At 42.7% G+C, this 15056-nt stretch overlaps 1 protein-coding gene across 3 annotated transcripts in view; it reads right to left on the bottom strand.

The window, feature by feature from the left end:
• ankrd11 (ankyrin repeat domain 11) overlaps positions 1-15056 on the bottom strand; it is a 124118-nt gene that overhangs the window by 52511 nt on the left and 56551 nt on the right. The window contains exon 3 of one of the 3 annotated variants that reach the window (XM_074615584.1): positions 1017-1085. The exons of the other annotated variants lie outside the window; for them this stretch is intronic. The gene's annotated coding sequence lies outside the window, so the exon portion shown is untranslated. The remainder of the gene's footprint in view (positions 1-1016; positions 1086-15056) is intronic. 3 annotated transcript variants of the gene reach the window in all.

Below are 15056 nucleotides of genomic sequence, written 5' to 3'. Positions count from 1 at the left end.
GCAGACCGTTGCTATGGGCGCAGTTCAGATGTTGGACTCTGGCGGACCGTTTTTGTGTCAAAATATTGATTTCTTCAGTAAGTAGACGTGTAATAAGCGGGATAATGTACAGCTAGCAGGTCATTATTGTGAAAGAATCCCCTTCAGGGCGATGAGAGACCCCTAATAAGGATAAAAAACTTTAGTTACTGGGAATGTCTTTGAAGATAATATCTGGAGTTTCTAAGTATGAGAAACCTAAGTGGGTAAAGCAGCTTAGTCATCTCAGCAACAATGATGAAGCTGAACAAAGAATTTGAGCACAAATAACTTTCCGTGGAAAACGAAGGGATGCACATAAAGTATGATGGAGGGGTAATTATAGCAAAAAAACAACACGCAAGCCAAAGTCAAGAAAGGAGCCGAGGTTAAAATAGTTAAAAAACAACACGCATAAGGTTAAGGAGAGACGTGGTGCAAAAATAGTATTGAAGATGTTGTTTTTCGTTTCCCATTTAACTGTCCAGAGGGAGCTCACATGCAGACCAAACCAGTCAAGAGACCTTTGGGTGCTCTCGAAACGCTACTAAACAAACTCCTGATCTTCCTCACTTCTCTCCCAGCCGTCCCCTACCCCCACACTCCAAGGCTGGAATTTCCTGTTGATGGCCCAGTGCAGACGCCCACTCTCCTACGGAAAACTTACTTTGAAGATGAGCACGAGAGACAGAAGACGGAGAAAACCACAGACTAGAAATACATGTCATGATTGTGCCTTCTGGCAAAATCTGGAAAGTTTACACTCCTGGCACACGTTTCTATTTACCCATGCCAGAGAAGCAGGCTACCACTAAAATTACACACAAAAAGGAAAATACACAAATGTAACTGAAGGGAATGGAAGTTGTTGACTGGGCTATAAAAAAAAAAAGTGGATGGTACAGATGGAATACTGGACAGGAAGTTTGGGCTGCACTGGACAGGATTACACTGTCTCAGTCTTGGACTGTTTCATGGACAGAGGTTCTTGGTCTTACTAGTAGTTGAGTGGCTGCAAGAGGGTCCAATGTGGTTAGGCAGCTCTGAGGACAAGGGGTGCATTGAGGCTAGGGAAAAGGGACAGATGATACAGGCGTGTGAATGTACAGCCCCAAAAGCCAGCCTACTCAGGTTCCCTCCACAAAGCTTCCATTTTACCGTAGCACACCCTACCCCCTCCTCATCTTGCACACAGATGCACATCCCTCCTCAGCTTCTCACCCCATTGTGCTCGCCTTAAATGTGCTCTCAGCATGTCCTTTTATGTTATGGCATAATTTTGCATGTAACGGTTGACCACCATTAGGGCTACTGGATACACTTAACTGTCAGCCCTGTGCGTGTGTGATGTAATGTCGGAGTGTTTTCAGGAAGCACTGAAGGGGGGGTGGACAGGGTTGCAGGGCATTGTATTTTTCCTTCACCCCTCCTTCTGTTTTTGTTCGCTTGAGTGACTCATCAAAAAAAAGCCCCTGTGCTCTCTTTTCTCCCCTTCCAAGGTCTGGCCAATATGAAAGCAGCCCTGGAGAGAGGAGGACAAAAGGACACACATGTGACACGCTAAGGCCATTTGGGATCTGGGTCAGGATGGTGAGCTGGTCCTCAAATCCTGGCATTCACCAGTAAACGCCTCCGACAGACTGCAGCCCCCGGCACCTCGCCGTACCCTTTAAACTCACACACTCACAAGAAGATGATCTTGATACATGAAACTCATCTCATCTGCTAACTTCAAATTAAAAAGGTCAAAAATAATGTTCTGAATTTACAGAAGAAAAAAAAACCTCCTCTTTGACAATAAAGACACACGCATGCGTGCGCATGTGAAGAGGCCCTGGTTTTCAATGGGGGTGAGAGGGGTGTCTTCGGTGTCAGAGCTGAGAAGCAGAAGGCAGCATTCATATGCAGATACTCTGCCATGTGTGGAAGGAGCACAGAAGAAAGGGCTTCCCTCCACACCAGAACATGGCTAAACAATCCCTCACAAGGGTGAGACACGTAATCTCACACAAATCGTGAGTTAACCAGTCAACAGGTAGCAGGCAGAACTTAGTACTAGTAAAAACAAGCACCAACAGATGTGCAGTGTGCATTGGCCTGGATTTGACCCTAATGGATTGTTAACATGGTCACGCAATGGGTGTGGGCTTAACAACTGTGAGCATATGTATTATTAATCTAAAAATGGTACGCCTTGGTGTATAGATGAATAAAAAATCTAAATAAAATTCTTGTAAAAAAGGTGAAAACCTGCATAACATAAAGCAGAAATATAGGGATGCACCGATCCAACTTTTTCAGTCCCGATACCAATACCTGAGCCAGAGGTATCGGCTGATACCGAATACCGATCTGATACCAGTGTTTAATTAATAAGCTGTATGCCTCACTGTGTCAGTGACTGTGATCATTCTTTTATGTGTAAGGCAACATCAGGCTTGACTTAAATATTGCTTTCCTAACTTTGTAAAACAAAATGTAACAAATAAATATATAGCCGATACCCGATCCAGCTATTTGGGTCAGTATCGGCCCGATACCCGATCCGGTATCGGTGCATCTCTAGCAGGAAGTCGAGACAAGACAATGTCAAACTGTCACTCTGATAGCAAACTTAAATCTCAGCCAAAAATCTGGAAATAGGCCTAAGCATTTTATTTCTGACGCAATAATAAATCTGCTTGCCGCAGCTGATGGATTCAGCATCTAGGTCAGAGTGAATGCAGTGTGCAGAGAAGAAGAGAGACAAGCAGGACTGGTTGTTATAGTACAAATGTGTAGTTGTAGTTGTGTGTGCAGTTTTTCCTCTAAAAACGGTATACTGCAGGGGAAAGCTATATGTCCAGTACCAGAGAAACAAACAAAACATGAGAATTACCACTCTGGAGTACAAATTAAGCAGAAAAAAACAATTTCAAACATAAAATGGGCGTCTGTAGCTCCTTTGCCTGCACACTCAAACACACTTCTCTTACACAACGCTGAACGTGAGAGGGCTCAAGATAGAGCAACTGAGTAGGGATCCGGCTTTTGAAGCATAAAGGAGTGAGTCATGATGACCTACATAGGCTGTGAGGAGAGAGTGAGAGAGAAAGAGAAGGGGGTGTGGGGTGGGAGAGATTCCTTCCGCATATCAAAGTGTTTACTTGGCTCTGCATGTGCCTTCTCTCTGGGAGGGAGGGAAGGGAAAAAAGGGAAAGCAAGAGGGGGGTAGATAACGTTAGGATGGAAAAGAAAATGAGAGGACAGGAAAGAGGGAGTTAAATAATACAATGGCTGACACTGTTGTTGCCTCCCTTGATCTTTCAGGACATACAGAAAGCCCAGCCAACAAATTTCCCCCAAAAAATCTACCCTTAAAGCACAGACATACAAGATTAATGCTGGGAGACGACAACAACATCTCTATGGTCTGAACAGGCACACTGCAAACACCAATAATTAACCAGCATGTATCTCCTGCATGCTAAGCTACAGGCATTGTCTTACAAGCACTGTGATGTAAATATATGTGGAGGCAACGCAGTGTCTCCATGATATATCAGCTAGAATTCAACCCAATACCAAGGAGACCGGCAATATTCCTGGCTGATCAATAAGCACTGCGGAGAGATCCAGTTCCCTTTGAAGCCGAGCCGTGGATCTGGTTTCCTAATCACCTCCACCACTGCACCCTGTTCCTCCTCCTTTTTTTTGTCCCTCCCACAGATTTTCCAATACAATGGAGCAGTTTTCACACTACATGTGGGCCTGAGCTGGGTCGGCCTGTTTGGGAGAAGAGAGGGGGAGTAGTAGCTTCAGAGAGAGAGAGAGAGAGAGAGAGAGAGAGAGAGAGAGAGAGAGAGAGAGAGAGAGAGAGAGAGAGAGAGAGGCACAGAGGGAAGGCAAAGGAGAACAAGGAGAAAGTGGTACCACAGAGGGGAAAAGCTATCATTTCTGGAAATGGGACAACACAAGAGCCTAGCATTCACACTCGGCGCTACATCGTTTGCAGTTGAATTCGTTTTCAGATCAAGGTGTATGGGGGTTTTAACAGTGTTTTGTGTTGAGGCCTCTTACTTTATTGGAGACCTTGGAATCAAAAGCAATGCCATGTGAAGAGAAATTATCTTTTGAGAGATCTTCAGTTACAACCTAATTGGCCAACACTAAACCAAGGCCAGAGTACTTGGCATTTGCTGATATAAAAATGTTATATAATATAGTATCACACTATACAGCATGTCTATAACTAAATCAGTGAATTTATATTGCAAAAATATTTTTTAATATATGTTTGGTTGTAGAATGTGTTACAATTAGGGCTGTCAATCGATTCAAATATTTAATCGCATGATTGTCCTTAGTTAATTGCACATATTTTATCTGTTCAAAATGTACCTTAAAGGGAGATTTGACAAGTATTTAATACTCTTATCAACATTCGAGTGGGGAAATAAGCTTGCTCTATGCAAATGTATATTTATTATTGGAAATCAATTATCAACACAAAACAATGGCAAATATTGTCCAGAAACCCTCACAGGTACTGCATTTAGCATAACAAATATGCTCAAATCATAACATGGTAAACTCAAGTCCAACAGGCAACAACAGCTGCGAAAGCTTGCCAAAAATGTAGTGCAATTTGGAGTGTTTTTTAACCTCCTTCCTGACAACCTAGTATGACATGGTTGGTACTAATGTATTCCTTAGGTTTTTTAGTTTCATATGATATCAGTATCTTCACTCTAGCTTTAAAACTGAGCCCACTACAACCTAAAAATTGCAAGTTGTGTTGATGCGTTTAAAGAAATTAGTTGCGTTAAAACAAATTTGCGTTAATGCGTTAACTTTGACAGCCCTAATAAAAATGTTATATAATCTTGCTTAAGTATACTATACAGTATGTCTATAACTATTGCAAAATATTTTATAATATATGTTTGATAGTAAATTTACAATGCACTGTTTGGGCCACTACAGTAACTAGCTTTTAAGAAATAACATTGCAAGTGATTATACAACTGATTGCAAAACAAAGTAAAGTTACGAGAACAAAATGACTAAAAACAAACTCAGTTCTGTAATGGAGAGAGAGGCAGAGCTCCTCTCCCCCCACTGTCTCCTTTCATTTCTCTTTGGTTTTGTGCTGCATCACCATTAAATGCGGCCATGGGAGCTCTGCCAAAGAGCTGTAAACTGCCATCCACAAGAGGACGGCTGCAACCAAAACAACCAACTACGTCATCTCTCTGAATGCATTTCCGTCCACTAGCTCTCTCTCTCTCACACACACACACACACACACACACACACACACACACACAGGGATTATCTTGGGATATGTACCTATTTTGAATCCTGGACCATAAATCTGATAAAGTAAACTATTAGGAAGTGATTTTATGCATTGCTAAGCATATGCTCCAAAGTCAAAAGCTACCAAGTGTCTGTTAGGAGAGGGGGAAGGGCCTGGAGATGGACATTGGCCTGTTCTGGCTGGGGTGGAGAATGGGGTAACAAAAGTATTGTGAGTGATGAAGAGTGTGGTGTTTTTATGTTTTCAGGAGGTGTTTAGGAGACGAGCAAAGGGGAGACGAGGTTAGGGGAAGGAGGGAGGACAGAGGAGTGCAGCTGGGGGAGGGGATGTAAGGAAGGAGGAGGGGAGACGCACTAAAAGGACCGGTGAATTATTGATGAGAGCCAGCAGGCTGGCCCTCAGTGCTAATGCACGGACACACATACACACACACTAAAGGTGCACACACAGAGCGTGGATATTGTTACACATTACATCATCCGTGCCTCCTCCTCCCCAGCCACCACCCACAACCTCAGCCTCAATTTAGCCTGTCTGTCCTCTCGTCTCTTTACCTCGACCTGTCTCCTGTCCTCTGTCACGCCATCCCCATTACATCTTCCACCCTCTCTAGCACACAGCCTGCTACTGAATCCTGCTATGATCTCTGTCTCACATCTGTCACGGAAACTCCAAATCACACCAAGCAAAAAGCTTGTGATCATTTGAAAAAATAATAAAAAAATACTTCTGTTGAGAGCGATGGTACACAATTTGGAGCATGCTAACCACAAGATCGGAGTTCATAGAGGCGAGGGAGCCTCTAACAACACTGTGGGCAGGCCAAGCACGGCACATGGTGGTGGACACATCTATTCCACACAAACACAAAGGGGGGACTGAACCAATCGGACTGCCACCCCTCCTCTGAGCTCAGTGTTTATGTGTGAGAACAGAGAGAGAGAGTGAGTGTGCCATGGGGCCTGCAGGAAATGTTGTGTCTGAGACTGGAGAGCAAGAGAAAGCACGAAGCTGAAGCCAAATGAAGTTGTAAGGAGATATTAGGGAAAAAATAAAAAAAGATAATTGGGAAATAGTATTTAGTCTGCTCCGTTTCAGTGTGTTCACCCTAAAATGAAGGCAGCGGCTTATTTTTTGATAGCATGATGTTGTTGGAATACTAAACTAGATCCCATAAGAGCCTTAGCAATCTGCTCAGTCGTCCAAGAGACCCGTCCACCCAGTGAGCCAGTGAGAAACAAGACAAACACATTTATCCATATTTATGCATGCAATTTCCTGTTATACTACCTTTCCCTAGACATGAACCGTTTTTCTTATGCAGCACCTCTTTGCCAAGTCAGAGCAAGAGTGCGAGAAGAGGGAGAAAAGACCAAAACAAGAGCGTGCTGTGGTAATAAAAATATTACATTTATGTGTGTACATGCAAACCAAAAAAGAGACATCTCTAAAACCCATTTTGGAAACTCTCCCAATGGTCAGAAATCAATAGTATTTCTGGAGATCGAAGCTCAATAGGCAGGTTATTAACAGAATGTAAAAATACCAGTGCTGTCAAAGTTAACGCAATAATAACGCGTTAACGCAAAATCATTTTAACGCCACTAATTTCCTTTAAACGCATTAAAGTAATCGATATTTTGGAGGTTGTAGCGGGCTCAGTTTTAAAGCTAGAATGAAGATACTGGCATCATATGAAACTACCAACCATGTCATACTGACTTCTCGCAAAGGAGGCTAAATAACGCTCCAAACTTGCGCACAATTTTGGCGAGGAAAAACTGGCATGGCCATTTTCAAAGGGGTCCCTTGATATGTGAATGAAAATGGGTTCTATCGGTAGGCACGAGTCTCCCCTTTACAGACATGCCCACTTTATGATAATCACATGCAGTTTGGGGCAAGTCATAGTCAAGTCAGCACACTGACACACTGACAGCTGTTGTTGCCTGTTGGGCTGCAGTTTGCCATGTTATGATTTGAGCAGATGTTTTTATGCTAAATGCAGTACCTGTGAGGGTTTCCGTACAATATTTGTCATTGTTTTGTGTTGTTAATTGATTTCCAATAATAAATATATACATACATTTGCATAAAGCAAGCATATTTGACCACTCAATTAATCATGGACAATCATGTGATTAATCGCGATTAAATATTTTAATCAATTTGACAGTCCTAGTAAATACATTTCTGCATGAAAATGTGGATATCGATAAAAGGAAGTCATATTTTACCCAAATCTAATAATATTATTAAGGGAAAGGGGCATTTATTATCATCATTATTACATAAATTGATGCATTTGAATATCAGGATAAACTACTAGAATTGATATATCTGGTTCCAGCAAAGACAGATCATCTTTACTATCTGTAAACATTTGCAGATGATGTTGGTGCACACAGGCGTATACTTTGGTTTTCCGTTTGTACGTATGCAAGCAGAGCACTGCATGCTGAACTGAGCAGAGCAAAGCTGACCTGCATACAGAGCTGCCTAGCTCTGTCTCAACATTGTTGTTGCCTGTAGAGCTCTGGTCTGCCCTTCCCCCATGCCTGTCTCTCTCTCTTTCCCCTCCCCCTGACTGCGGCAGGAAGGCAAGCAGGGCAGATGGTATCCTAGCAAGCAGAATGACCCTGGTGTTCCTGCCCCTTGTTTTGATCCTGCAGTCCTGATTGTCCAAGCCTAATCCTACACTAGCCAGAGCTGCTGGAGCGCTGCCAGCACTCTTATTAAGCACACAAAGGCTTTTCATTACAGCTAAGGTGCTAGCTAGCTCATCAGCCTACACACACTACCTCTGTGCCGTCACTCGGCTTCTCTCAAGCTCGCCTCTTCTATTGCTCACCAACTCGCTCAGAAATATTTATATATACAGTTTCAACAATGAGCCTGTCTCCACCTCCTCTCTCCCTCCACTTTCTGCTTCAAAACAGCTCTCTTCCTGCTTCTCGAGCTTGTTTTCTGCTCATTTTTGATAAGCCTGTGAGAACATTAGAGATTGTGATACTGTTAGTATAGTAGTAACACGGTAACTGCGACGGATAATGCATTTAAAGCATGGGAAAGTGGATTTGGATAGCATTAGGCATTGAATGTGGTCTGACCATAATGCTGAGCGTAAAGCTACAAATGAAAGCAGTGTAAACAAGGCAGGATAACACCACGATGATAAGGACCGAGAGTAGACACTTCATGGAATTTCTCAGCCAATCAAAACGTGTGACTGGGACCAACTCGATATGTGATGGAGGAAGAGATTGTGACTGTTCTGCATGAGTGCATTTATTCTCAGCACTGCAGGGATTACTACAGGATAACAGGGTGGGCTATGTATCGGATATATCTCATATACTCGAATATCATTTTATGTGCAATACGGCAGATGGCCATATTCATATCAAGATATTCCTTTTAGTAATTTTATTCATGCATTAAAAGCAGGTCGTGTTTACGTGTAGGAGACTCGCTCCCCTTCTCTCACATACACACTGAGCAACCACCCACCAGTTTAACATCAATCATTGTCCATAGGGCTGTGTATCGACAAGAATCTGGTGATACGATACGTATCATTATACAGGGGTTACCAGTCAATATATCGTGATACTGTAAGTAAGGCAATATATTGCAATTTTTTAAAATCTAATTTTAGGAAAACGGTCATAGTATAAAGAACACACTACCATATGCATAAAATCTGAGTAAAAAAAGTTTGTTTTTATGCAAATCACAACAGCGGGATCTGCATTTGCGAGTATCACAGTCCCTGTAACATCCAACATCATAGCACTACTTTGAGAGGACACATACACGTAGTGGGCACATATCTTTGCAAAGGAAGTAAAGTATTAACTGAGTTAATCTTTGCACGTAAACTATTTATTGAAAATCGATTGTTTTTGAGAATTGATACGGTATAACTAAACATAATATCACGATACTCAATGTTTTCGATATCTTCTTACACCCCTAATTGTCCATAGCCTACACATATTGAGATATTATTTATAAGCCATAATGCCCAGCCCTTCAGATAAGTCAGAATACTACAACAATCTCGCTCTATCTGTTGAGCTATACAACTAAAATCACCTTTATTTCATGTCCCCTCCTAATAAAAGACAAAAACATATTAAAAATGCACTTAAATGTAAGTGCAAGTTACAGTATGAGTATGTGTTATTCCTCCTTTTGCACCTTTAGGGAACGTACGCATGCTGCATCTAAAAAACGCATGGAAAACGCCAGCTGTGCCGTATTTTTTTTCTTTCCAATGCGCTTGGGAGGTTGCACTCCTGTTGCGCCTGCCGTTACTTAGAAACCAAAACCTGCGTGCTGCGATGACGATGATGATGAAGTTGCGATAATTTAGCAGGAAGCCCACTGACTAAACTAAACTGAGTCAAAATACAGATAAATGGATTTCCAGCACTGTAAATCCCTTACAGTAGTTTTACTACTCGATTTCTCAGTGTCAGTTTGGCTGACCTTTCACCCGGATGTAGTGCCGTCCTAAGACAGAAAGGGTGAAGTCAGTAAAATAGTCTGTGGGACAGATCGTAAAGCTCTGGATAGCACTAAAATTAGTAGTGCTCCTCCATATATTTACCACACATGGTTTACCATTGACGAATATTTACGGAAGAAAAAAAAGATATCTGCCGGCTGTGATAGGTCGTTACTCGTCACATGACATGCGGTACGCGCTGCAACGTTCTAAAAGATTAACTATTTTTCGAAAAGTAAGCACTTGGGAATGCCTGTGCGCTGCTACGGCGTCGCTCTCGCCGCAGCGCGCCCGCCGTGCGTCTACATTGACAACAATAGATTCCCTTCTAATGAATAATCCTATCTTGACCACACAAAAATAAACAATTGGTTTTCTTGCTGTTCAAGTAAGTCGCTGCTTGATAGCCAAATTAGACACAGTTTGAGTCGTCTGTATATTTCACAAACAATCTAAAAGAACAACAAAAAACAAGCACAGATCCAAGATGACAGGCTACAAAACAGTTTTGTTTTTTTAATAGCATAGAAATAAATGAAATCAGAAAAATGATAAAGGCAACCGCGGTGATAGGATTGAAGCCTGGTAAGGTACTGAATGTGCTTTTTCGGCGGGCTCAGCCATGCACTCTGAAACACTCGCTCATTCTTGCTTCCTCCTCCACTCGCTGCTCTCCGTCTCTGAGCTAAAATCAAAGATTATGACTGAGAATTCTACAGCATGTTGCCTAGCAACCTACACAAGAAAGCCACACTACATCAGATCACATGAGGGACATGTGCATGCCCAAGTAACCACACACAATAATAATAATATGGGGTTTATGCTTCCCTGAAGCCAAATCCAGAATGACGAAAAATAGAAACTTCATTCATAACAGAGTAAAAAATGATTAATTCATGGTAGCTAGGTCAAGGGCAAGAACAACATATTCCTTCTGTCACAACTCTTTAAATCCAAACAGTATTCTTGCGAAATCTGAGTGACAACAGCAGTTTTCAAGGCCAAGTCTTTAGAAAACTTCCTTGTTATTTGGCTTAGACAACTGCAGCACTAAAGCATGTTGCTAGGTGAAGAGCAACAACTTATATAACGTACTGAAAACAACAGAGAGGAAGGCATTGTGAGGCAGACACTCCTCAGTTTGAAGATGTGTCATAAAGACCTTTACAGCTGTCATGTTTAGCAACACAAAAGATTCAGTGCATAGTCCAGTTTAACCTTTGAGTTGCCAGGACCATTTTGTGGCCACATGCTGCTGGTAGACTTACTATGGGGATTCTCTGAGGGCAGTCGGCTTATCAGTGTGAGCAGGTTGAGTCAATGCAGATGATGTAAGACAGCTCCAACCAGACTAGCCAACCTTCTGTACTTAAGAATCCATCAGGCTTAGCGATCAATAGGAATAGGCCCTGGCTTTGTGCTGCAGCTGCCGCATTGCAATAAAAGCCTGGCTGGGCCTGACCCGGCAAAAGCTAACACTGATAAAAAGGCTGGGCTGGATTACCAGCAAACCCTGCCCTCTACTCCTTCCACTGTACACACACACACCTTAAAAGTACATTTCAGTCACATGCTACTCCCCATGTTATGCACTCTTGTGTAGTTATGCTACAGTACTAGCAGAGGAAAAGACGTAGAGTAGAGGCTTGTATGTGTGTGCGTGCACATACAGTAGATCTTGCTGCAGTGCACCGAGCTGTCCTCCACACTTCCTATTATTGCAACCCATTAAAGATGCGTTCACATATCCACAGATATCTCTTGCTGGAGACCTGAGAGGATTACATATTAGTGCTGTGCACAACAAAGGTAGCCTCCTTGATATGCAGGCTAGGGTGGGTGGGGAACTGTCATACTATATATGTGAAATGCCATCTCTTCCTGCTGTGCAACTCAACAAACTACAACTGTGCAATATGCATCGAATTTCCGTTTCTATACAGACTATCAGCACTTAGCCTAGGCAATAAACCAATATCACATTTAGGATGCACACACACACAACCCACAAACCCATCAAGGATATTATAGAGTACGGTCTAGACCTGCTCTATATGAAAAGCGTCTTGAGATAACTTCTGTTATGATTTGATGCTATAGGCAGACTCATGGGTACCCATAGAACCCATTTTCAGGTCAAGGCACCCCTTTGAAAATGGCCATACCAGCTTCTTCTCGCCAAAATGTAGCGTAAGTTTGGAGCGTTATTAAACCTCCTTCATGACATGTTTAGTACCAATGGATTCCGTGGTTTTCTTGTTTCATATAAGACCAGTATCTTCACTCTAGCTTTAAAACTGAGCCAGCTACAACTTAAAAAAATCGTAAGTTGCGTTAATGGGTTAAAGAAATTAGTGATGTTAAAACAAATTTGCGTTAAGACGTAATTATCGCGTTAACTTTGACAGCCCTAATTATTAAACATAACACCATGTAACATCAGTTCAGTCCTAACTACTGCAGTTCTACAACATAACAGATAATGCACCTACTTGAAATGAAATGCCATTAGAAAGCTTCTAAATGCATTTCAAAAGAAACATTTTCAATTCTTGGTCACGCATAACTGCATAATAACATCAAAAGGCTACATTTTTTCCCCAGTAATATCTCTGTGTGGCTTTAAGTGAAACAGTGAGAGAGTTAGGCCATGACTAACTATCGACCTGTAAAAGTGACTGCTGCCTCTGAGCCTTGCAGTTTCTCTTTTCCCCCCGTTTGCCTCTCCTCTCTTCTCCGGCCTGTGACATCATCACCGCTCCAAAGAGGCGCTCTATATTTAGCTGCTCACACCCCTGCTGGGTCTCACTACTCTGTCAATGCCTCGGCCGAGCTCAATCTCCCTCCCTCCCTCAGATGGCTCCTCTCTCCCTGCTAGCTGGGGAGGTTGGATGCTATTTAAAAGAGGGAATGAGGGGAAAGGGACAGAGCTAGAGAGAAAAGACTAGAAAGGGACTGAAAGGAGATAAAGAGGAAGACGCTCATTGAGAGAGACAGAGGGGAGGGTTCGGAGGAACAAGCAGGACAGTGTGAATAGCTGTGCTGTAAATCAGCCTCTCCATAAAGTCTCCCTGTGAGAACAGCTCACGTGTTGCCTCGTTACGCCACACTGTCACAATGTGTGCCGGCGTGCTCACACACACTTCAAAAAACACAAAAAAATAAACCCTGCAGAGCTCTGCAATACTACACTGCACTCCTCCACTGCTGCTCAACGGTACATTATAAAAGACTGTGTGTGTGGGAGAGAGAGGATGGGGGGAGGGTGCAGTGTGTGTGACTGGCATTTCAAACATCCTCCCTGCACAAAATAACATCCTGGGAAGATAATCTGTGAGCGTGTGACAATTTATTCAGGCTCACGTTTCTGCAGAGTGTGAAAGCCACTGAGCGGTAGAGGGGAAGTGCAGGAGACCAAAGATTGTGTTTGCTGGTTACTTCTGCCTAGAGACACCCAGCGAACAGCTTCAGCAGCCACACAGAAAGAAAAGGACACACTGCTTCATCTCATTTGCTCTCACCAATAGCTAGCGCTTCTTAATTTCTCTACCCAATGCTTTTTTTGTTATCCACATCGCTGCCCCCTCTTCAATCTGCCCATCCCCCTTACTGCTGTTGGGGCTGCTCGGTGAAACTCAAGGGAGGCTGGCAGTGTCGTAGAAACAAGCTACAGTGTGACGCAGAAGAAGAGGGTTTATGGCGTTCTGGACGAGTGAACAGGAATGTACCATTTTGATGGCCCTATTTGTACAGGTTCTTCTCTGCTTTCTATAGTCTGGAGGGTGGAGACGAGTCATCAGGGTCACCATCAACCCTGTTCACCTGGCCCGACTAGCTGCTAAGCTATATAAGCTGGTGTTAGCCAGTCGCTGATTCAGTTTCACAATACAGCTTCCATGCACCACAGACTGCACTGATTTAGAACAGCCTTTAATCCTACATTGTTTTGGTGTTGGACGGTTTTGTGCAAAAACTACATATTAAATTACAATTCATGTGCAGTACATGGCTTGCAACTAAGGGTGGGGGGGGAAATCGATACAGCATATCGTGATATTTTGCGTGGCAATATTGTTTCGATACACAGATGTAAAGTATTGATGTTCTATTATATAATCATATGAAACTAGAAAACCTAAGGAGTTGATTGGTATCAACCATGCCATGTTAGCTTGTATAACAGATAACTTTTGCTATGTTTATGCCTAGCGTCCTCACTACTCTGGAGTTTTTGAGCCCCTAAACACGGAGATGTTTGAAAACGCTGCTGACCCCGTTTTAGTTTTAAAACTCAGGGGTTGTGTTTTGGTTTGGATGGGCAGAAACGGAGACATTTGAAAACGATGACACAGACAACCATGTTCGCTTTTTGATGGGTCTTATCAGTCACGACTTGTCCTTCCCTGATTTGTCACGCCCCTACCACGGGACACTTTCCCGGAAGAAAACAAACAACTTCAGCAACTACCCGACTACCAGTGTTTAATTCAACATGGATAATGAAATACAGGCGTTGTTGACCTTGTTCTCTATGCCAGCACCTGTTGTGCAACTAAATTCTACATTTTATAACGCTACTACTGCCTGCATGCGGAGGAGGCAAGCCATTATTCGAGCGAGTTGCGAGCGGTGTGTCCAGCTGCGTTATCATCCCTACGGAGAAGACGTATGAGGGCACGGTTTGCAGCTTTCAGGAGGGCGATGAACATAAAACAGAGGACTTTCCTTTTGTTATATATATATAATTACTTTGTTCTGCACAACTATCGTGAAATTCACGAAGAACCTTCAAACAAACAAAGCCTAAATGCTGCTCTCCAGTATGACAGGGACTTCCAGCCACCAAGCAGAGCTACGAGTGTGAGGAGACAACGAAACCAAGGGGAATCGAGTGAGACGTGTGTTGATCAGATTTCTTGACCCATAATGTAGTAAAACTTTGTAACTGTTCATTAGGAACAGCAGCAACACTAGCAGCCTGTAACTGCATTTGAAAAATAAATCTTGTTTATTTTCCACTTAAAGACCTTTTATTATAGCAAGTACAATAGTCTTCTACTCCATTGTATTTCCTGTAACTAAGCAACCAGCCGCAACTAAGCAAAGGTCATGTGATATGTGTTTTCAGGCTTGTTTAGTATGGGCAGAGATTATCTCTAAAATGGTGCTAAAACGCTCCTGTGTACGGAGATCGTTTCCATTTTTAACCAGCAACATATT

Source organism: Sebastes fasciatus, chromosome 2, assembly GCF_043250625.1.
Source record: "Sebastes fasciatus isolate fSebFas1 chromosome 2, fSebFas1.pri, whole genome shotgun sequence".
In the NCBI taxonomy this organism is placed as follows: domain Eukaryota; kingdom Metazoa; phylum Chordata; class Actinopteri; order Perciformes; family Sebastidae; genus Sebastes; species Sebastes fasciatus.
The sequence above is the reverse complement of the archived record's forward strand: the minus strand, read 5'-3'. Positions and strand labels throughout refer to the sequence as shown.